Genomic DNA, 22,943 nt, shown 5'->3' with positions numbered 1-22,943 from the left:
TCTCGCAGCTCCTCCAGTTCAGCCACTGTGGTCTTAAGAGCCCACACTCAGTCTCTGATGACCATGAGTTACTTGCACTGAATGCACACATACACCAACTGTCCACAGAGCAGGTAGTTATACATTCTGCATTCTGTGCAATAAACTGTATAGCCCCCACTCTGCTGCTGGATTTCGGGCTGCATTATTTTTACTCTGTGGTTCACCCTACAACAGCTCACCCGCTCTGATAGGCAGGATGTTAACCAATTACAGTGAAGAAGTTTCATGCTCTTAAGAGCACCCTCTTCTTTTCTGCTCTTTCTGTGTCTATTGGTAGCATGTGATTTTTTTCCCATACGATTCAGGACAGTTTTCCAGCTAACTGACAGAAACACTTAACAGGAAATACCTGGTGTTTTAGGGCTAAATCCATTCCCCTAGCTTTCTCTGTGCTAAGTGTCCAGGAGATGAAGGAACAGTGAGATCTTCCCCTGCTGTCCCATTTCCTGAAGGCACTTTTCTCCACTGTCCAGTGAGCTCCCTAATGTCTCTAGAAGGCTGAACCCAGTCCTCCTCAGGTTTTGTGAACCTCTCTTCAAGATTCTCTGCTTGGTAGCTTTGCAATTCTTTACTGTGAAGATAGTTTCTAGATAGCAGCCATGTTTGTGTGCTCTCTCTTTGCTCTCTTCATATTTGGTCACCCATAGCCACAAGGTGGTCCTTAGCACCTCTCCTAGGGTTGTTGTTTTTTTTAAAGTCCTATTCTGCTTTCACCAAACCAGGACACCTCCTTTCAGTGTTTCTAGTCCTCGCTGGAACCCAGAAAGGCCATCATGGTGTACCCAGATAAGAAACCTTCAGGCAAATGGATCCTCCTTTTTGCTCCATTCAATTGCCCTTCAGTTAAACATTTTAGCAGGAATGCTTCCATCCTCCTGCACAAAAAGATCAGAAACAAATAGCACTACCTTGGGAATCAGTACAGATGGTTTGGGAGAAAAAAATGAACTAATGTAATGTGCATGATGTTCTAATGATGATTGCAGATTGCCTTACCTCAGAGCCTCATGTCTTCTGAAACAAATGATGGCATTCAGAAAAATCTCAGGGCTTTAGAGTCAATTATATCAAATCCCAAGTAATAGCGTTTGGAATAAACCAAGATACCTAAAAGTCAGTGCAAGAAAAAACTTATATTCCATTCGGCAAAAACCTTGATAAAGCTTGTAAGTGTCCATATTACCTCCCATCTGGAAAAATTCTGCAATTCATGTTACATGTCTCTATTGAAAAAAGTAGAATGATTGAATAAAATGGGACAAGCTAATAATATCGGTAAAAATTATCCTTTTCCCAAAGATTGTTTTTATTCGCATAGTTCCAATTGAAATAGCTACCAAAGTGTTAGAAGAGTTACAGGTTGTTTGTTGGTATTTTGGGTTTGAGAAATAGAGAGAAACATTTTAAGTGACAAAGAGTTCTGTGGCACCTTATAGACTAACAGACATATTGGAACATAAGCTTTCGTGGGTGAATACCCACTTCATCGGATGCATGTCATTTTCAGTGACTATTTCAGTGGACCTGACACCCTACAAGTTAATGGAAATCTATGAAGATGTGTTTGAGTGATGGCTGGGGAGTCTGGAATAAGCCTAACATTTTATCCATATTTGTGGGAGTGATCCAAAGCAAAGGATTTTAAACCTCAACCTGAACATAAGAAAAGTGAAAATACAAGTGGCATTGAGAGTACTTTTGGATCTCCCAAATTAAAGAGGCCTAGCTACTCCAGAATACAGAAGTGCCCTTGCACTGTCTAATAGCCTTAATGTGTGCTCTGCAGAATTTTGAGAGAAGAGAGATCCTGGTGATAACAACTTGAAGTCAGAAAGGTGTGGTATTTTCTCGTAATCGAAAATCTCAAAAATTATCTGAAACAGGAGTAAACAGTTGTTTCTTATAGATCAGGCTACCATTTCTAAAATATGAGAAGAAATAAGACAAGAAAAACAAAGACCTGAGAAATTTTGATTTACAACAAAATATTTGCAGTCTGTAGACTCTGTTTTCTATTAATAGAATGGATGGCTAATAAACTTCTAATATTTTAATAGCTTTGGTTCCAAAAACTTCCCACTGTGTTGTACTGTAATTTGAACTTTCATAATGATTTTTCCTTGTATCTGCCTAAAGTCTGCAAAATAACATTTTAAGAAATCTGTTACTGAACTCTGAATGTTTATATACAGATCTGTGATCTCCACAGAAGAATCTGTAATTGTAAAGAGAATATGTTTGCCAGAGAACGCCACTAGCCATCACCTTCAGCCCCCAACTAAAACCTCTCCAACGCATCATCAAGGATCTACAACCTATTCTGAAAGACGACCCATCACGCTCACAGATCTTGGGAAACGGGCCAGACCTCACTAACAGACAGCCCCCCAACCTGAAGCAAATGCTTTCCAGCAACCACACATCACACAACAGAACCGCTAACCCAGGAACCTATCCTTGCAACAATGCCTGTTGCCAACTGTGTCCACATATCTATTCAGGGGACATCATCATAGGACCTAATCACATCAGCCACACTATCAGAGGCTCATTCACCTGCACATCTACCAATGTGATATATGCCATCGTGTGCCAGCAATGCCCCTCTGCCATGTACATTGGTCAAACTGGACAGTCTCTACATAAAAGAATAAATGGACACAAATCAGAAGTCAAGAATTATAACATTCAAAAACCAGTTGGAGAACACTTCAATCTCTTTGGTCACTCGATTACAGACCTAAAAGTTGCAATTCTTCAACAAAAAACCTTCAAAAACAGACTCCAAGGAGAGACTGCTGAATTGGAATTAATTTGCAAACTGGATACAATTAACTTAGGCTTGAATAGAGACTGGGAGTGGATGGGTCATTACACAAAGTAAAACTATTTCCCCTTGTTTATTCTGCCCCCCAACCCCCACTGTTCCTCAGACGTTCTTGTCAACTGCTGGAAATGGCCCACCTTGATTATCACTACAAAAGGTTCCCTCCCCCTCCTGCTGGTAATAGCTCACCTTAAGTGATCACTCTCGTTACAGTGTGTATGGTAACACCCATTGTTTCATGTTCTCTATGTATATAAATCTCCCCACTGTATTTTCCATTGAATGCATCCGATGAAGTGAGCTGTAGCTCACGAAAGCTTATGCTCAAATAAATTTATTAGTCTCTAAGGTGCCACAAGTACTCCTTTCCTATATTATGGAATATAATGCAAATGACAAAATATACTTACTATGAAAAAGCAAATAACTATTGATCGTAGCAAACAATTCAAGTCTTTCTGGCTCCTAACCTAAGCAACATTACTATTTAAGCCCAGGTGAGTTTTTCCCAGGTAAAGGCCATTTCTTTCCATTTCTTTCTTCTAACTTGAAGGTAAGCACAGAAGAGCTTTAGTTGTCTTAAAGAGAAAGGAAGTCAATTGTCACTAGTACAAATACTTTCATAATAAATAGGCTGTATTCATTATGCCATCACTTAGTAAGGGATACTAGATGTATATTTTGAATAGCTGCTTTTAATAAATCAAAGTTCTTCTCTTCTTCTGTTGTTCCTACTCCTGTAGCAATGGCTTTCTTTTAGTCTGTGATACTTTTCTACAATTTCTTTGTAGGGCTAGTGGATTCATCAACAGTCTTCACAAATAATCAGCACGTGTAACAGAGAACAGACTATAATTAAATAAAACAGCAAAGGCAATTCTGGTTGATAATTATATCACACAAGGCATAGTAATCATGAGTTCTACGTGGAAATAGCTTCTTTATATAAAGGCAGTATAGTGGCCAACAGAGAAATAGATGACCTCAAGAAATGTCTGGTTTAACAAATGTATATCTTTAAATTGAAAATCTAATTATTTGCCTTAGAGTTTCACTGCTGGGAACTTTAATGCAAGACCATGTTAAGTAAACTTATTATTTCCGTTTTTCGTTTAACCTGTGGGTTATAGTATGACCAATCTGTTTTATATCCTCAATCAACAGATGATTGTATTTGGTAATAATTTATCAAGAATAAAAATCTGTTTTTGAAACTAATCACCTCATCTTAGTCTGCCCTTTTTCAAAACCACCATCTGATATTCATTTTGTCTGCAAGACAAACATACTGATGAAAATGCATCTACCACAGGATATAGCCAGTGGAATAAAGCCGTTCCATTCTTTGTATATATTCAGAATATTTTGTTTTCTCAACAGATGGACCAAATTTCAGTATTAAAGAAAAAATCAATTTTACATAAACAATTTTGAACAAGTACATTTTGCATTTCTGTAGCAAAATGTCCAATGGAATTTGAGGACAGCTTGGGCCATATCCGAGATGTGAGATTTGAAAAAAATTACTTTTTTACTGAATTTTCTCTAATGAAAATGATGAAGCTCTGTGTTTAAAACCTATGTTCTAGTTCTGCTTATGGATGTGTGGGCAGGTCTCCTGTTAAAGTCAGTGGGAGCTATGTGTGCATGCATTTGAAGACTGAATTTGGCCCATAGTGTTTAAATATTTACTTTTTAAAATTTTTCTTTTCTTCAAAAAATATTCTCCAGTAATGGGAACTGAATTCCTTTAAAAAGAAGTGCAGAAGGCAGATATATCTGTGTACAGACGTTGCAGCATGAACCTCCCACACTCCCAGTTATCTGACCTGCCAGAACCCCCTTCGGAATATGAAGTATGTAAATCTTCCAAGCATCCATTTCTTGCACCTTTCCAGAATTGCTAAAGTAATACTGAAGTATAAGCTTGCTACAGCAAGCGCTCCACATGCAGAGCACCTGCAAATGAGTTTCCTGTTTGCTGAGCACTGATTGCATCATGCCCATGTGCCGTAATCTTCTGAAATAAAATGTTGTCCCCTTAGGACTAAATTGAGAACACCAAACTCATTTTAATTTGGAGCTCAAAGTAGATTTAGACTCTTTTCTCTGGAAGAGCTGGGGGTTGGTTGGGAGTTTTTTATGAAACTTTTTTTTGTCAAAAATGCTGATTCATCAAAACTAAAACTTTTTGTGAAAAGATATTTGTTTTGACTAAACTTTTCTAAGGAAGGATTCTTGGGGCCACGGTGGAATTTCTGGTGAGAAAGAAACCCACCCCAGAATAGCCAATAGCCTAGTGATTAGGACTATAGCTCTCTCTGACCAATGAATATTAATTTATTTATGCAAAATGACCGCACCACACCTTTAAGGGGCAGGGTGGGGAATTTGGCTGGCTGGCCGAATGAAGGAAACCGTGCTTTTTTGGCTGGTGGCCTGTGGGGGAGGAAAACTGCTGCAAAAGGAGACTGGGGCCAACCTGGCAAAACTGACTAATCTCTTGGGAACTGGGTGGGCAGAAAGGTTTAAAGGGGGCAGCTCTGTGCATGAAGCCCCCTTTTACACGGAGCAGGCTGAGGTAGCACCCACCCTCCCTCCCCTTTAGGTAGTGAAATATCAGATTCGGACAAGACCTGCTGTGGGCATTACACTAGCCGCCCCTTTTTAGGGGGGCTAAGAAGGAATTTTTCCCTTACCACCAGATTGACGTAGGTGCAGTTGGGGTTTTTTCGCTTTCCTCACAGCAGGCTCAGGAAGGGCTCTGTTCATGCAGTAGGTTATATGTCGCAACTCATTAGGTAAGTATGTGACAGTGAAGGTCCAGTGAAGATACTCCATAGGGAAGGTATACAATGACCAGATAAATGGTTTGGAAACGGACTTAAAAAGGACAGGTTTGTTAAAGGGGGGAGGTGCGGACTCCTATGATGGTTACAGCAGGGAGCCAACCCTCCTTTCTTATAGCCCACCTTAATCCTCCTACGAGGGGGAGGGGAGATGCATAGTAAGTTCCCAGCAGTGAATTGTCGGGGGGGGGAACCTGGATGGAAAAAAAGAGGGAGCTGGCAGAAGCCCCCCAGGTAATTATGGAATAAACATGGGGTTACCTACACTATACACTTTCATCTGCCGGGTAGTCCCAGACATCTAATAATAAAGTTGCGGCCTGATTAAATCTATATCAAATGTCTCCTATCTTTTTGGTATAGCTGGACAATGGAACAACTCCAAAGGAGAGATTGACTGGGCTGTTCTGTAGTGTCTCTGTCTTACTTTTGCAAAATATTTCAAAAAGACTCAGTTTTGTTCTGAATTGGAATGAAAACAAATTCCAAATCTCAGAATTTTTCATGAAACAGAAATGTTGTTTTCCAACCAGTCAAGTCCTTACTCATTGTCCTACAGATGAAATGCTATCCAGATCTTTATAGAGTAATAAACTCTAAGGTAAATCTCAAAAGGGGAAATAAACCTTTAAAGAAATATCATATATGTCATTATTTTTAGTTTTTAAGAAGCACATGGAAAGTAATTGGAGTTCTTCCAGCGTTCATTCTTTCCCAGCTCTGCTGTATTTAAAAAAAAAAAAATCCAAACTTTTCCCCATGGAAGTAATGAAGTACAGTCAAAATTAGGAAGCTGGGGACTTTTGTTTTTCAAGGTACCAAGTCTGTATGTATTTGTCATGTTATATCACAGACTATCTAGGTAGCAGTAGTAATGTATTATTCAATATTGACTGGAGCAATTTTGCAGTAACCAGTGTTTAGCAACAATTTTCAAAAGCAGTTTTGTTTCAACTATTGTTATTTTCTCTAGATTCTTTTTTTTTTTTTAACAAAACCTCAACTAAAGGACTTTCTCCCCCCCCCTAATTTTACTAGTGTGTTGGCCATGATACCAACTGTATTTTATCTGACAAGAAGTTGAAAAAAAGAAAAAGCTTTGGAAAACAAAGAAGCTGAAAAATGAAATACAGCTGTTTGCACACAAATAAAAAACAGGAGGCCTAAAATCCTTACCACGGATTGGGTGGATTATTTGAAATGTGGCTCATTGTTTTGTAATAATCACCACTTATTTTTATCCATTACAATGAACACTGACAAACTATTGGAAACAACTTTAGCAATCCACTTCTATAAGGAACTGGGAATGTGAACATACCTTTAACTTTTATTTTTACAATTTATATGTCAGGGGCCCTATGAACACAAAACTGCAAATGTTCAAAAAAAGCCATTTTATAGATTTATATACACAATATTTGGTTTTATATACTATTTTTCAAATCTCAGAGATCCCAAAGTCTTTTACAAAGCAACATGCTAGCTATTGGTAGTACGCTGGGTAGGCAAATGTGGCACCCAGCTTGAGCTGAGCAATAGGCTCTCACACAGCTTTGGACATATTTAGGTCCTTTTTTATTAAGAGAGGAAATGTTGGCCAAGACATTGGGATTATTCCCCCCCCCACCTCCACCCTTCAAAAAAAGACAAGGCATGAGATCAATTTCTACTTGGACAGCAACCAAACATAGGCAAGGATTTACAACTCTGCCATATATCACATCACAGCAGGCTAAAATCTGGTACAGTTCTCACCTCGGAATATTTGTTTTGAATCTGTATAACAAGTTGTTCAGCCATTTTTAGTTATAAGGCGACAAAAATAAATACTTTCCCTTTTTCTTTTAACTAATAATACTCTAGCATCAGGCTATCCAAATGAATGGTGAAGGCCACATTGTTGAAAATAAAAAACTTCAACAAACTTTAATACAGCCAGAGCCTTCACACAAAAGTGCTTATCTTCCCTAGAGCTGGCAACAGGTGGTGGCACCCCCCAAAATATGCCAAATCTATGTACAACCCAGCTAGTGGGGATGGGGAATCCCATTACAATATCTATATTAAACTGCATTTTGTAGGCTATTGCTCTATAATCTATGAATTTGTATGGCCCGATTACTGTATTATCTATTGAGCTATAATGATGATTTGACCCTTATATTCATACAGCTCAAGTATTTAAATTATTTGTAGAAAGCAGTCCCCATTGCATCCACACTTGCAGCTCCTGGTATATAGGGCAGGAATGGATGTGGCTGAAAAATACTGTATTCCTTCAATTCCCAGCTAGTGGCTATCCCCAGTATTAGAATGGAAGTCAGTGAAGGAATTGGAGCAGCAGGGGTGTTTATAGCAGCTTGTTCAAATGAGCCTATTTCATTACAGCAAGCTAATTCAATGTTGTAAGGACTGGTAGCTAGAACATATGAACAAGAGAGAGAAATATTTTTTCCTTGAAACTGGTGTTCGCCAATCTGATCTAACCTAGAATATTTAAGTATGGACTTGTAATTATTTTTTCACATAAATATAATATAATGTATTTGAAAACTATTTTTTTCTTCATACAGTTCAGTGTGCAAAATATATATGGCCAATTTTTGACTTCTAAATTATACATGCAAAACTGGGAACCTGGGAGTAAAAAATTCACATAATTTCCTTTTAATTTCCTCAAAGATGAAAAGAGAGCTGAATCTTAATTATTTTAAGGTAATTTTGATATACATGCGGTGTGCTCATTAAGCTGCTAAGTATCGTGTCACATTTTTTTGGAAAAGGAGGTGGAACTGGTAATATTTTTTTATGGTGATCAGAACTTTTTGTGCCCTAAATATTGTGGAACAAATGTAATGGATGATAACTTCTCTAGTCATTTTTGGATGAACTGTCAGAAATATGAATGAAGAATGGCACTTCTGTGAGGTGTACAAAAAACCTGATAAAGTTAACAAGAGCCTATTGTGGTGGTGTGAATGCAGGACTAGGAGCTACTGGGGAACGCCACATAACATCTCATACTCTGCCTTTCCATCCAGTGAGGATAATGTGGGCTTGCCTACTTCTCACAGGTACTGCTTGTATCTTTATATAAGTTTGTTAATACTCCGCTACCACAGTGATGAGTGCATTTCAACTACCTAAACAGTTTGAAAGATAGAGAGTTTGAGTATCTTCAACTGTCATTAAAGTTCATGGGAATTGAGGGCCCTTATCCCTAGTGCCTTTGTGAAAGTCCCTTTTAAATCATATTTGTCAGTTGAAAGTTTTTTCTAGACATAGTTGAAATTATATGCGAATACATAATATTGGGTCTATGCTGTAATAAGTGCCTGGAAAGGGAATAAATTATTAGCTTCTTTACCTCATCAGTTACTGAGCTGTAGCTCACAAAAGCTTATGCTCAAATAAAGTCTCTAAGGTGCCACAAGTACTCCTTTTCTTTTTGTGTGTTTACGGTTTCAGTTATCACATTTTAATATACCTTGGCATTTACTGTATTAATGGACAAATATTCACATTTAGGCTAATTCTTAAGAAAATATTACTTTTATAATGAACCCCAGTAATGGCTCCTTATGAGAGGAGTAGGTGTTTTAAGAGGCCCATGTGAGATGGAAAGAGTGGTGCATTGAATGTATGGCGAAGTAAGTGAATAGGATGGCAGAGGAGGAAAAAATGTCTGGGAGCAACGTTTTTCTGAGTACTGGTGAAAAACAATCTGGCAAAGAAGAGTGAAGCTCCTATGCCAAGTTGAATGCAAAGCCACTAAAGAAACTTTTGGAACTCCAGTACATGTTTTGTGGAATTTCCTTTTCAGTGTGTTTGCACATATTAGGGAGCAACTTGTCACAACTGGAATGGAGTCCTTCTGTACTTGACCTCTTGCACTATAACTATTGTACAGATTTACCTCAGGAATAGACAGTGGGTTAGGTAAACTCATACTGTGTATGGTCAGTCAGCATATACCACTGTTACCACCAAATATTTTTCTTTCCCCCAAACAGTGTCTAGCAAACCTTGCAATTGCACAGAAAATGTTCCCATTCACTCCACATCAATCCTGATAAGACTAATGGAGAAACAGTCTTAGTATAGGCTTAAACTACCCAAACTGTTTCAAGTGCCTGAAAAATACCCACCATGGCCCAAATCCTGCTGTCCTTATACAAGCAACCCCATTGCAATCAGCCCTATGGTTGAGCAATGCATGTGAGTAAAGAAATCAGTCTTTTTAAGATCTGAACACCAAGGAGGGAGAAGAATTTTTAAGATATTGATAAGTAAAGTGATGAGATGAAATACATGAGCTGAGAATTAGGAAAATCTTTCACCTAGTAAGATCAACAAAGTGCAATAATGTCCCATGTGTAATGAAAGATTAGGACAATAGGAAACAATCCCTCATTGACAAAGGTGCTAGACCTTTATAGGTGTCTGCCAGCTCTATCTATGATGATGTGCCACCTCATCTTTCAGCTTAAATTTGGCATTTATAGCAATACAGATGAGAATTTTTTTTAAAGGGAACAGATTCTTTTCTGTGGAAAAATGGGCTACTAGCAGTATGGTGGATCTCACTGGCTGGTCTCCTGATGGCTTTGAACTGCCTTTGGGTCTCTCATGTGATTATATGACTGTGGGACTGGCTAGACAATGCTTCCTCTGGGAGCAATTTAACCTTTAATTTTGAGGAATTTGTGCTGGTTACATATCTATGTACATCAGTAATGTATTGTGGTTTGTGCTTTGCATATTTATTATCTGTTTCTACATATATTTAAAATTGAATCTGTGTTATATGAAATCGACATATTGCCTTCAAAGACCACCTACAATCAAGATTCTGACATCATGTTTTTCTTGAAAGTCAGTATGATAAATTGCACAAATCATGCTTTCCAGCCCTTTACTGTTCTTACTAGTGAGCAGTTTGCTAATCAGACAGAAGAGCAATAATTGAAACAGTGCTCCCTGGATGCAAAAACATATAGGTTTTACATATGTTGTATTCATTCTTTTATTTTGTATGAACAGTTGGGATTTTTCACTGTTCTTTCTTAATGATCTCAATCCCCACTTGGCTTTGTGACTTCATAATGACTTAAAGATTTTAAGGATTTAAATTTTTCTAGACTTTTTCCTTTATACTATTTTCATTTCTACCTTTGATTTTAATGGTGTCTCAAGAAAAATGAATGATCAGTAGCTACTTCTAATAAATATTGCAGTTTTATTTCTTTTGCACGTGTTCTGCAATACAGAGGATTTGTAAGGATTAATTAATACTACTTTGTGTATTACTGTAGCTATTGGTCCTAATTAAATTCATTAAAATCTCTAAGTATTACTGTGTGCCATAAAAACAGGATTCCGATTCAGCTATTTTAGTAATGCCTTAACATCAACCCACATCATCATAAAATACAGGGATATAATGTTGTGTTTTCGATTGTATTTTTTAGGTTACATTGTTTTTTCTTCTAAACTTTTAACAAGCTTAAACCAGACCATTTTCCAAGTATTTAGAATTTTGGGAAAGGAGTGACATTTATTTCATAATTCAAAGCCTTTTTTTTTTAGCCTTGAATAAATAATAGCCTTATTAATGGTTTTCATACATTACATTTTATAATCTAAAAAGTTTTACGTTTTTATGAGTTTCTGGATACCAGTATCTGTTTCACTGCCATAGGAGATATGGATTCTTAAGAAGACAAAAGAAATTAGAGGAACAAACAAAACAGCTATCTTGCATTGCTCAAGCTGGGTGTAGGTAGGGTTTTTTGTGACCTATTTTAGGCTCTGATTATTATTTTTTATTTGTATTGTAGTAACAACCAGAGGCCCAAACCAAGATGCATTGTGATGGGTGCTACACCAACACATAGCAGAGACAAACCCTGTCCTGAAGTTACAAGCTAAATAAACAAGACAGACTAAAGGTGGGAGGGAAAACTGATGGATAAAGAAGTGAAGTAACACACACACACATCCAGGAATAGAACCTAGATCTTCTAATGCCAAGTCCAGTGCCCTGTCCACTAAATCATACTGCTTCTGATGGTTCAGCCACTTGAATTCAGTGGGACCACTCTTATGGCTGAATTACTCAGACATTGCAGGATTAGAGCTTTAATGGGTAGCAAACTCCATCATAAAATGATGCACTTGTTATTTGTTACTGATAATGTAAGATATTAGGGCCAGATTGGGATACCTTTGTTCAGGCTAAGCAGTTCCTTACTCCACAAGAAGTCCTATTGACTTCAGTGGATGTACTCATAATGTAGGATAGTATTCAACATGAGCAAGATTATCCCAAACTATTTATGCTAAGTGTTGAAATGTATTATTCATACTGTCCAAATCATATTCTCTCTGAAGTTTGGTTTATAGATAGTGAGCCTGATTCTGTTTCTCTTTCCTCCAAATTCTCATTGACTGTAACAGGAACCTTGCTTTCATTGGTCAAGACATGCCCATTGTGGCCAAGGCGCAAGAACATGTTTATTTTAAGGTCTTGCTAAGGAACTGAATGGACTGTACATGTCATATGTTTCACAGTTGCTATTCCTATTCTTTTGTGATTCTAATTGTGATCTTTAGTCGAAGTCCCTGTATGTTCTGTGCTTACATGAAAGGCCTTTAATAGTCAGAGCACTCTCCTGTGCTTCTTGTGTGGTGATATGAAATTCATTTTTTTTCCATAATAGGAACTCTGAATCTCCGAATGCTTTTTAAGGTTAAGAACTTCTCATAATAACAATTTCCTGGTCAGGAACTGAAAATGCTGATTTGTTAAAACTGAAATTGTTCATGGGAAAAGGTTGGTTTTGACAAATCTCCCAATTCAAATTTTTTTTTAAAAGAAAGTTTCAAAATTCTCAGAATGTCCAGTTTTGATATTTTCTAAATGAAGTTTCATTGTTTGGTTTCAAATGATTTTTTTGTTTTGCAATTTTAATTAATTTATACTAAACAATTTTTTAAAAGGTTAAAATGTTGAAATCAATATGAAACATTTTTGAAATTATCAAAACCAAACATTGATTTGATCTGAAATTTTCTTTGGATTATCAATTCACCAAAAATGTTGTGATTTTGACTTTTTGGATTAAGTCTGGATGGGAAATGTTTTCAAAATCTGGAAAATTCTTATGGGACAGGAAAACCATTTCCCATCCAACAAAAGAAGTGAATGATTCACATCATGTGACTGTTTGAACAAGATCATCATGGTCAGTTTTAAGTTATATAAAGGTTAAAAACCACACTGCCCCATTTTAAACAGTTGCTACTTTTCCACTCAGATTAAAGTGCAAAGTATTTAAATAGTCAGCACTGAGGCATATGTCCAGTACTAACTTTAAAAATCTAGATTGGATAATACAGCAGTGAGCGATTGTTACTAGCTCAGAACTCAGTTTTGCTCATCTTGGGATTCTAGCATGGGTGATTTTTGTGGAAAAACTACATGGAAGTGGGGGAGGGAAAAGGAAATATATCTCTGTTAGATTAATATTTATTACTGGCAGGTGTTTGAAATTGCTCAGGAGGGTTGGAACGATAGAATATCTCCCAGGGAGATGGATTAGTGGGCAGGTGATGCAGTCATGAATATCAAATTCCTCTTTAATTTTTCACCTGGATACCACCTCCATATATATGGGGTGTGAGCCTGTGCTACATACATATATCCTGCAAAAATCCCAGATAGCTGTATTTTTGTTGATATATGAACAGTTCATTACGTATGGAGGAAAATAAAATATTCATGAATTATGAAATACTGTATAGGCATCCAATTAAATCCTAATTATGACAACATAGCTCTGACATTACTTATTATTCTTGACTTTAGCAAAGCTTTTGATACAGTCTCCCACAGTATTCTTGTCAGCAAGTTAAGGAAGTATGGGCTGGATGAATGCACTACAAGGTGGGTAGAAAGCTGGCTAGATTGTCGGGCTCAACGGGTAGTTATCAATGGCTCCATATCTAGTTGGCAGCCGGTATCAAGTGGAGTGCCCCAAGGGTCGGTCCTGGGGCCGGTTTTGTTCAATATCTTCATAAATGATCTGGAGGATGGTGTGGATTGCACTCTCAGCAAATTTGCGGATGATACTAAACTGGGAGGAGTGGTAGATACGCTGGAGGGGAGGGATAGGATACAGAAGGACCTAGACAAATTGGAGGATTGGGCCAAAAGAAATCTGATGAGGTTCAATAAGGATAAGTGCAGGATCCTGCACTTAGGACGGAAGAACCCAATGCACAGCTACAGACTAGGGACCGAATGGCTAGGCAGCAGCTCTGCGGAAAAGGACCTAGGGGTGACAGTGGACGAGAAGCTGGATATGAGTCAGCAGTGTGCCCTTGTTGCCAAGAAGGCCAATGGCATTTTGGGATGTATAAGTAGGGGCATAGCGAGCAGATCGAGGGACGTGATCGTTCCCCTCTATTCGACATTGGTGAGGCCTCATCTGGAGTACTGTGTCCAGTTTTGGGCCCCACACTTCAAGAAGGATGTGGATAAATTGGAGAGAGTCCAGCGAAGGGCAACAAAAATGATTAGGGGTCTGGAACACATGAGTTATGAGGAGAGGCTGAGGGAGCTGGGATTGTTTAGCCTGCAGAAGAGAAGAATGAGGGGGGATTTGATAGCTGCTTTCAACTACCTGAAAGGGGGTTCCAAAGAGGATGGCTCTAGACTGTTCTCAATGGTATCAGATGACAGAACGAGGAGTAATGGTCTCAAGCTGCAGTGGGGGAGGTTTAGATTGGATATTAGGAAAAACTTTTTCACTAAGAGGGTGGTGAAACACTGGAATGCGTTACCTAGGGAGGTGGTAGAATCTCCTTCCTTAGAGGTTTTTAAGGTCAGGCTTGACAAAGCCCTGGCTGGGATGATTTAACTGGGAATTGGTCCTGCTTCGAGCAGGGGGTTGGACTAGATGACCTTCTGGGGTCCCTTCCAACCCTTATATTCTATGATTCTATGATTCTATATTCGTAAAATAAGCTTTTACCTAATAGTGACTATTCTCACTTTAAAAGTAAGAAACAGAAGAATATTCACAGCATTTTAATTAGAAGGACTACAATCATTATTTTAATCAAGATCAACTGTATAATGAATGGCAGTTCGTATCTCTGTTGTCCCAACTGTCCTCAGACCAGGAATTAAAGCTGGGTCTGCTGTGTGCCAGTGAAGACAATTACTTTTAAGCTTTCCCAGACGGCTTGTGTATGTGTGTGCTTTAAAGCTGCAGTACATGTAAGTGAGCATGCTTTCCTACACTGGGGATAATGTGATCATAATTCTAGCAGCATGGCCTGCTAGTTGAAAAAGTTAGTTATTGCAGCCTGACACATATGCTTCATTTGGGGGACTTTTTCTAGTTTTGTTTTCTTGAATGTTCATTTTTCTTACTCCTTTTACTCCTCCTGTTTAAAACAATTAATCAAAATCCCCAATAGCTTTTAAACAGTCTTTGTTACTAAAGCGTATAATGTGCCTTTAAAAAAAATACTGGAAAATTGTATTTTCACAATGGGCTTAATCTAAAGCTGGCCACTGCTGTGAGAGGGGGGAAAAGATGATCTCCAGTCAGCTCTCTGTTAGAAGAAGGAGTACTTGTGGCACCTTAGAGACTAACAAATGTATTTGAGCATAAGCTTCCGTGAGCTACAGCTCACTTCATCAGATGCATGCAGTGGAAAATACAGTGGGAAGATAAATATACAGAGAACATGAAAAAATGGGGGTTGCCATACCAACTCTAATGAGACTAATCAATTAAGGGATACTGTTCCTGAAGGCTTGTAGTCCAAGTTTGTGTGGAATGTTGGTTTAGAGGGCTTTTACGTCCATAGTGGCCAGGATGGTGTTTTCTGGAAGATCATCAATGGATTATAGTTTCCTCAGGAAGTCAGTGGTGTCTCGAGGATAGCTAGGACTGCGGGTAGCATAAGGCCTGAGGAGAAAGTCTACATAGCCAGACAATCCTGCTGTCAGGGTGCCAATGCCTGAGATAATGGGGCATCCAGGATTTCTAGGTTTATGGATCTTGGGTAGCAGACAGAATACCCCTGGTTAGGGTTCTAGGGGTGTGTCTGTGCAGATTTGTTCAGGGAGTTTCTTGAGCAGATATTGTAGTTTCTTTTGGTAACCCTTAGTGGGATCAGAGGGTAATGGCCTGTAGAATGTGGTGTTAGAGAGCTGCCTAACAGCTTCTTGTTCATATTCCGACCTATTCATAATGACAGCACCTCCTTTGTCAGCCTTTTTGATTATGATTTCAGAGTTGATGTCACAGACAGGACCAGTATCCCTGATAATGTCACGGCAAACCTGACGGCTGAACTTTGTAACTTTGTCCTCACCCACAACTATTTCACATTTGGGGACAATATATACCTTCAAGTCAGCAGTACTGCTATGGGTACCCGCATGGCCCCACAGTACGCCAACATTTTTGTGGCTGACTTAGAACAATGCTTCCTCAGCTCTCGTCCCCAAACCCCCTACTCTACTTGCGCTACACTGATGACATCTTCTTCATCTGGATCCATGGAAAAGAAGCCCTTGAAGAATTCCACTATGATTTCAACAATTTCCATCCCACCATCAACCTCAGCCTGGACCAGTCCACACAAGAGATCCACTTCCTGGACACTACAGTGCTAATAAGTGATGGTCACATAAACACCACCCTATACCGGAAACCTACTGACCGCTATACTTACCTACATGCCTCTAGCTTTCATCCAGACCACACCACACGATCCATTGTCTACAGCCAAGCTCTAAGATACAACCACATTTGCTCCAACCCCTCAAACAGAGACAAACACCTACAAGATCTCTATCCAGCGTTCTTACAACTACAGTACCTACCTGCTGAAGTGAAGAAACAGATTGACAGAGCCAGAAGAGTACCCAGAAGTCACCTACTATAGGACAGGCCCAAAAAAGAAAGTAACAGAACACCACTAGCTGTCACCTTCAGCCCCCAAATAAAACCTCTCCAGCGCATCATCAAAGATCTACAACCTGCCCTGAAGGACGATCCCTCACTCTCACAGATCTTGGGAGACGGGCCATTCCTCGCTTACAGACAGCCTCCCAACCTGAAGAAAATACTCTCCAGCAACCACACGCCACACAACAAAAACACTAACCCAGGAACCTATGCTTGCAACAAAGCCCATTGCCAACTGCGTCCACATATCTATTCAAGGGACACCATCATAGGACCTAATCACATCAGCCACATTATCAGAAGCTTGTTCACCTGCACATCGACCAATGTGATATATGCCATCATGTGCCAGCAATGCCCCTCTGCCATGTACATTGGCCAAACTGGACAGTCTCTATGTAAAAGAATAAATGGACACAAATCAGACATCAAGAATGATAACATTCAAAAACCAGTCAGAGAACACTTCAACCTCCCTGGACACTCAATTACAGACTTAAAAGTCACAGTTCTTCAACAAAAAAACTTCACAAACAGACTCCAACGAGAAACTGCAGAAATGGAATTCATTTGCAAACTGGACACCATTAAATTAGGCTTGAATAAAGACTGGGAGTGGATGAATCATTACACAAACTAAAAACTATTTCCCCATGCTAATTTTCCCCCTACTGTTACTCACATCTCCTTGTCAACTGTTTGAAATGGGCCATCCTGATTATCATTGCAAGCATTTTTTTTCTCCTGCTGATAATAGCCCACCTTAATTGATTAGTATCATTAGAGTTGGTATGGCAACCCCCATTTTTTCATGTTCTCTGTGTATATATATTCTTCCTACTGTATTTTCCACTGCATGCATCTGGTGAAGTGGGCTTTAGCCCACGAAAGCTTATGCTCAGATAAAATTGTTAGTCTCTAAGGTGCCACAAGGACTCCTCATTCTTTTTGCTAACACAAACTAACACAGCTACCACTCTGAAACCTCTCTGTTATAGAAATTCTACAGGCCAGGGCAAGATTCCTCTCAGCTGGCTGGGGAAGACATGTTGCAGAGCTCATTCTGCCACTCCTATGAACAAGAATAGCATTTTCCCCTAGCGAACAATTACTGTGTGGGAGAGAGGGCTCTATAATACAGACCATACCACATTGTGGAAATTGAACGTGGGCTGGGATATTAATCTTCCCTTATTCCTGGTGCTCTCAAATGCTATGTAGAGATCCTGCCTATTTGCTTATGGATCAGATCCAAAGCCATTGAAGTCAATGGGGGTTTTTCAGTAGTCTTCAATGCACTTTTGATCAGGCCTTAAGGAAGGAAAAGAAGCTTTTTATGCCCTCTTTGCCCATCTGGTATAGCAATGTCACACACAACAGGATTTATCCTTATCTCCCTGCATCCATCTCATTTACATAGTAGGTGTATAGATACTACTTACTGAAATGATTGATGTGAAGATCAGACAGGTGATATAATACTGTATTTTTAAGGGGGATATATACATGGGTAGGACGTCTCCCAAGTGGCCCAACCAGTCAGTCATATTCCAGCATTGCAATCAGTCTCCGAAGTCACATTGATAATTAGCTTTGATAGTAGCAAAGATGTTTGCACATTGGGGGAATAAATATTATGACATTTTCCCAAAGTGATCAGTTATTTTGTGTACCTCAGTTTCTGGGTACCCACCTTGAGATATCTGAAAGCAGCCTCAGCTTCAGAGCACAGGTTTTCACCAATTCTGAAACTCTAAATACTTTAAAGAAGGCATTCTCAAACTGGGGGTTAGGACCCCTCAGGTAGTCACGAGGTTATTACATGGGGGGGGGTCACGAGCTGTCAGCTTTCACCCCAAACCACGCTTTGCCTCCAGCATTTATATTCGTGTTAAATATATAAAAAAGTGTTTAATTGATAAGGTGAGGGGGGGGGGTCGCACTCAGAGGCTTGCTATGTGAAAGGGGTCACCAGTACAAAAATGTAAGAACCGCTGCTTTAAAGCAACTCAGTTTGGGCACCTGAAAATAAAGGCATCCAAAATCGCTAGTCACTTTTGAACGTTTAGACTACATCAACACATATTAATTCCAAGGATTACATATTGTATATTACAGTAAATGAAAATACGTTTTAATACAAAGATAATTGTCACTATAGTTAATATAAGAGCAACCAAACACTTTGAAACAAAATACAAATATTACCCTTTCTAAACAAAACATTAACAAGTGAGACATTTTCTGTCTTGTGAGGAATACGGTTTACCAGTGTTTCATATATACTGTAATCTCTTTACTTTATTGAAGCGCCTATCAATATGAAGTTAATCATGGGTGATCTCAGGTTCAGTTACTCTAAAATTCTCTTTTAATGAGAGATGCCACTAATTTATATAAACACACAATAGAGACCACTTGTGGTGTTGATCATCTTGATCTGAGGGATTTGTTTAAAGAACAAATCAGGACATGCGGGACACGTTGTTTTTTTTAAAAAAGATCCTGTAAAATTACTCTCTGAGTTGAGCCCAATCTTTTCTGTAATTTTTTCAGTCAAAAAATTTAATTTACAAAGCTCTAAAGGTTTCCTATGTGGGTTCCCATTTGGGTCCAATCTCGCAAATCCTTACTCATGCAAGGACGACTCCATATGAGTAAATGTTTTCTAGATCTGGGCTGTGTTTGTAATTTATTTGCTATATTTTGTTATCTTTTGTAGTAATAGCATATTTTTAAAAGGATCCCCTAACTACTATACAATTTCTAGACACAGCCTCATACCATTTATATGGTGATCTGCACTTATTTTCTACCAAAAAAACCCAAGCAAAATGAATTAGGGACAGCACAAAAAAAGAACTGTAAAAAAATGTTTGATTGTTGCTTAAAGCCAGACAGACACATGTAAAAACAATAATAAATATGTATCCAGCCAATCTAATATGCTTGTTTGGGCAATTTTTGGCTGGAAAAGCATAAGTGAGTAATTAGATAGTTGCTGCCTTGATTGAGCTTAATAGGAAACATTTCAATTAGGCTAAAACTACATAGAGAGGAAGTAGGCTTTATAAAGGGAAACATTCTTTGTCATGCAACTGTCAGCTTTTGCCCACACTAAGAGATGGGATTAAGTGGATCTATGCAAAGGAAGCAAAAAAAGAAATGATTGCAGTAATTAGACTTATACTTAAACACTGTGTCTTCTGATACAATTTCTTGATGATTCCAGCTTCGATAACATAGCTCTTATAACCTCTTCCATGAATTTAAGGCCATAATTTGTTACAGGCAGGGGGTTTAAGTTTCTGCTTTTAAAAAAAGAGACGGTTTCTCATTCTGTATATTCTAACATTCTTCTGTTTGCCCTAAGCTACCTACACTGCAAAGAGTGATCAGAAGAACCATTTGGGGCGAATTTATATATAGTTGGTGTTTTTATAGTATATCTAAGGTTAAAATATCCATGTAGGACACTCTCCAGATTAAAACAGTCTCCATGAAGGGCTGAGATTGTGAAGACGACTCCTCCTTCAGGAAGTTGTTTCTCCATCAGTAGCAGAGGCATAATACCTAAACTGGTATTGCATGGCTTTCTATGCCTGTTCTTACAGGGGTGGAGTCACAGGCTCCATAAATGGCAATCCGGCTCACGGGAATTTTGTCAACGCTGAGGCCGTCCCTAGCCTCCCAACAACAATTAGGGGAGCAAGTACTTCCATGACTGACAGATACATTAAAACAAAATTGACCAGATGTTGTCTGTCTGTTTCCCTCTGCCCTCACCCCACATGATGGGGTCTCCTACAGGGTTATATTAGTCTTAGTTCTGTCATAACTCCTGCAGGTTGCATAGCTTGAGTAGTGGAGAATGGAAAGATGAAGACAGACAGATGACTGCAGCACAGGGAGCTGCAGTTGTGCAGGAGGTAGGAAGCTCACTTACAGTACGTGGGCTCTGCTCTATAACTACCTGCTGTGGAAATAGGGTTCTTTTCCTTTTATCAGCCTGCTGCAATGGGCTGAACTTTCCCCTGGATAAATCAGTTGCTGAACAGCCATTTGCACCCTTGAAAATAGAAAATATTTCCAGCTGGATAGACCCTAAAATGAGTAAAAATGGCTGTCTTTTATTTACTGCCGCATTGTTAGACTACCCTAGTTCTGTACAATGTTCCCAGTAAGTTATGACAGATATTCCCTTTCATGTAGCAGAAATGTGCTAAGCTAAGCAGGATCATGCTGGGTTAATACTGTGATTAATTACTTTCAAGGGACATGTGGGTGCTGCAAGAAGTGCTGTTGGTGATTCAGAAGGTGGTTGTCTGCCCTCTGAGTATTGGATCATTGCCCCGGCATGAATCGACAGTCTGAAACATTCTGATAGCCTCACAATAAAGGTGCTAAAATAATTATTTTTGTATTAAGAAAATCATTTTAAAATACACTTCAGAAGCATTTAACTTTCTGACACCAACTTCAAGGGAAACCTGGAAGCTGTCTAATAGAATGACTCCTGCCAGTTTGTATTTGGGTTCTGGGAGGTGCAGAGGGCACTCAGTCCGTTGAGCATGAAATTGCAGAACTCAGGGGAAGGCTCACTTTACCTGCTCAAAATCAGAATGAAATAAGTGTTGATATGACCTCACCAACTGAGACAAGACAATAGCGGTTTTCAGTTGCATGTATTAAAGCTTACTGTACAGGCTAGGGTACAGAGGTTAATTAATGTAAACAGAGAATAATATTGATCAGGTTTTATGTTTTTTCTGTGTAAAAGTTTAACAAAAATAAAGTTTCATTTTGGCATGCATGGAAAGCTAGGTAGAATTTGCATATTTTCACATGGTACAGCAGCTAACTCCTATTGAGATCATTGTGGGATTGTTGCTGTTGCTGTTTAAGCCTGGTGTCGAGTTTGTTTAGCCTGGAAATACTTGGCCTGAGGTAAAGAATCATTGGAGGTTTGCACATCTGCAGTTATAATTTAGTAATTTGTGTTTGCATGATGTATGACAAATTGACTAATGAGTGCCCTAAAGAGAAATGCCAGCCTGGCATTTCATAGGCAGCAATCTTATGGTAATACTCAGGTGTACTGTCTACCCTAAAGGACAGAAATTACTCCACTGCTCCATTACATTTTGTATTTCACTTAGGTTTGAAGTATATGTATAGTCTTTTTTCCAGGAGCTGCTTTTAGATGGAGTTCTGCTTTATGACAGAAGCTTGACTTTCTGCCAGAAAAGTTGGAAATGGAGGCAACTTAAAATAAATACTGATGGTATTTCTCTCTCTCTTTCTGTTTCTTTCTCTCTCTTTTTTTTTTTTTTTTTTTAAGGAAAGGCATATGTTCATATCCTAACTTGTCCCAATAGAGGGTCAATTACAACCAGTTGGCTGCAAATCCAATCCAAGAAAAATACTGAGTAAAGAAACTGCAGCAGCAGGTACCAAGGGCCTCTAGTACAGTCATTCACTCCCAGTACATGTGAAATGTGAACATAAAGCCTACGGGTAAGATATTTTTAGGTCTTGTGTTTCCCAAGATGTCCCAAAATGAATCCATACATTAAGTAGACATTTTTGCATAGTTAGGTATTTTCCTGGATAGCCTTTTAACTGTCCACAATGGTATGAGCTCTTTTATGTGAATCGTGAGAATAGAACAATATCTTATTTAGAAAAATCCGCCTGGCCAAGTGCTCACATAGAGGCACATGGTCTGCAACGTGTGTTTATAGGGCCGAAACATCTAACCTTTGGAGCCAAATTTAAAAAAATTAATGAATGAGAATGTATCCACAACAGTATACATGAATGGGATTAAATTTTATTTTTACAGAAGTGGTCCATTTTCTGAATTTCTGGAATTCTGGAATTCTCAGAAAGGAAGACTGGCGTGTACACATTAGGATACACACATAAACACGTCCCCACCCATCACAATCTCCCTGTTATCTGAGGTCACACACTTAAATAGATCCAGTCCATATTCATCGGTTGTACAAACTGGGGGGGAGGCAAAGGACTATATGCAAAATATGTTCTGTTTTTTTTAATATTGCACATGCACAGCCTGGCATCATGCTGATGTTACAGAGATGATTCTCCTTCACCTTGTCTAACTTTTTGTGCCAGACCAGGTTCTCATATACACATTTTGTGTCAGATCTACCTTGCTGAAATGATGGTGAGAAGAATTGTAATACTCCAAGTCGTCAAAGG

At 38.8% G+C, this 22,943-nt stretch overlaps 1 protein-coding gene across 9 annotated transcripts in view; it reads left to right on the top strand.

Annotated features, from left to right (window-relative positions):
• The window catches only part of SLC25A21 (solute carrier family 25 member 21), a 397,333-nt gene that overhangs the window by 115,251 nt on the left and 259,139 nt on the right, over positions 1 to 22,943 (top strand). Inside the window, exon 1 of one of the 9 annotated variants that reach the window (XM_075129765.1) lies at positions 4,706 to 4,725. The exons of the other annotated variants lie outside the window; for them this stretch is intronic. The gene's annotated coding sequence lies outside the window, so the exon portion shown is untranslated. Of the gene's footprint in view, positions 1 to 4,705; positions 4,726 to 22,943 lie in introns of those variants that run through there. 9 annotated transcript variants of the gene reach the window in all.

The sequence above is a fragment of the Caretta caretta genome, chromosome 6 (genome assembly GCF_965140235.1).
Source record: "Caretta caretta isolate rCarCar2 chromosome 6, rCarCar1.hap1, whole genome shotgun sequence".
Taxonomy (NCBI): domain Eukaryota; kingdom Metazoa; phylum Chordata; order Testudines; family Cheloniidae; genus Caretta; species Caretta caretta.
The sequence above is the reverse complement of the archived record's forward strand: the minus strand, read 5'-3'. Positions and strand labels throughout refer to the sequence as shown.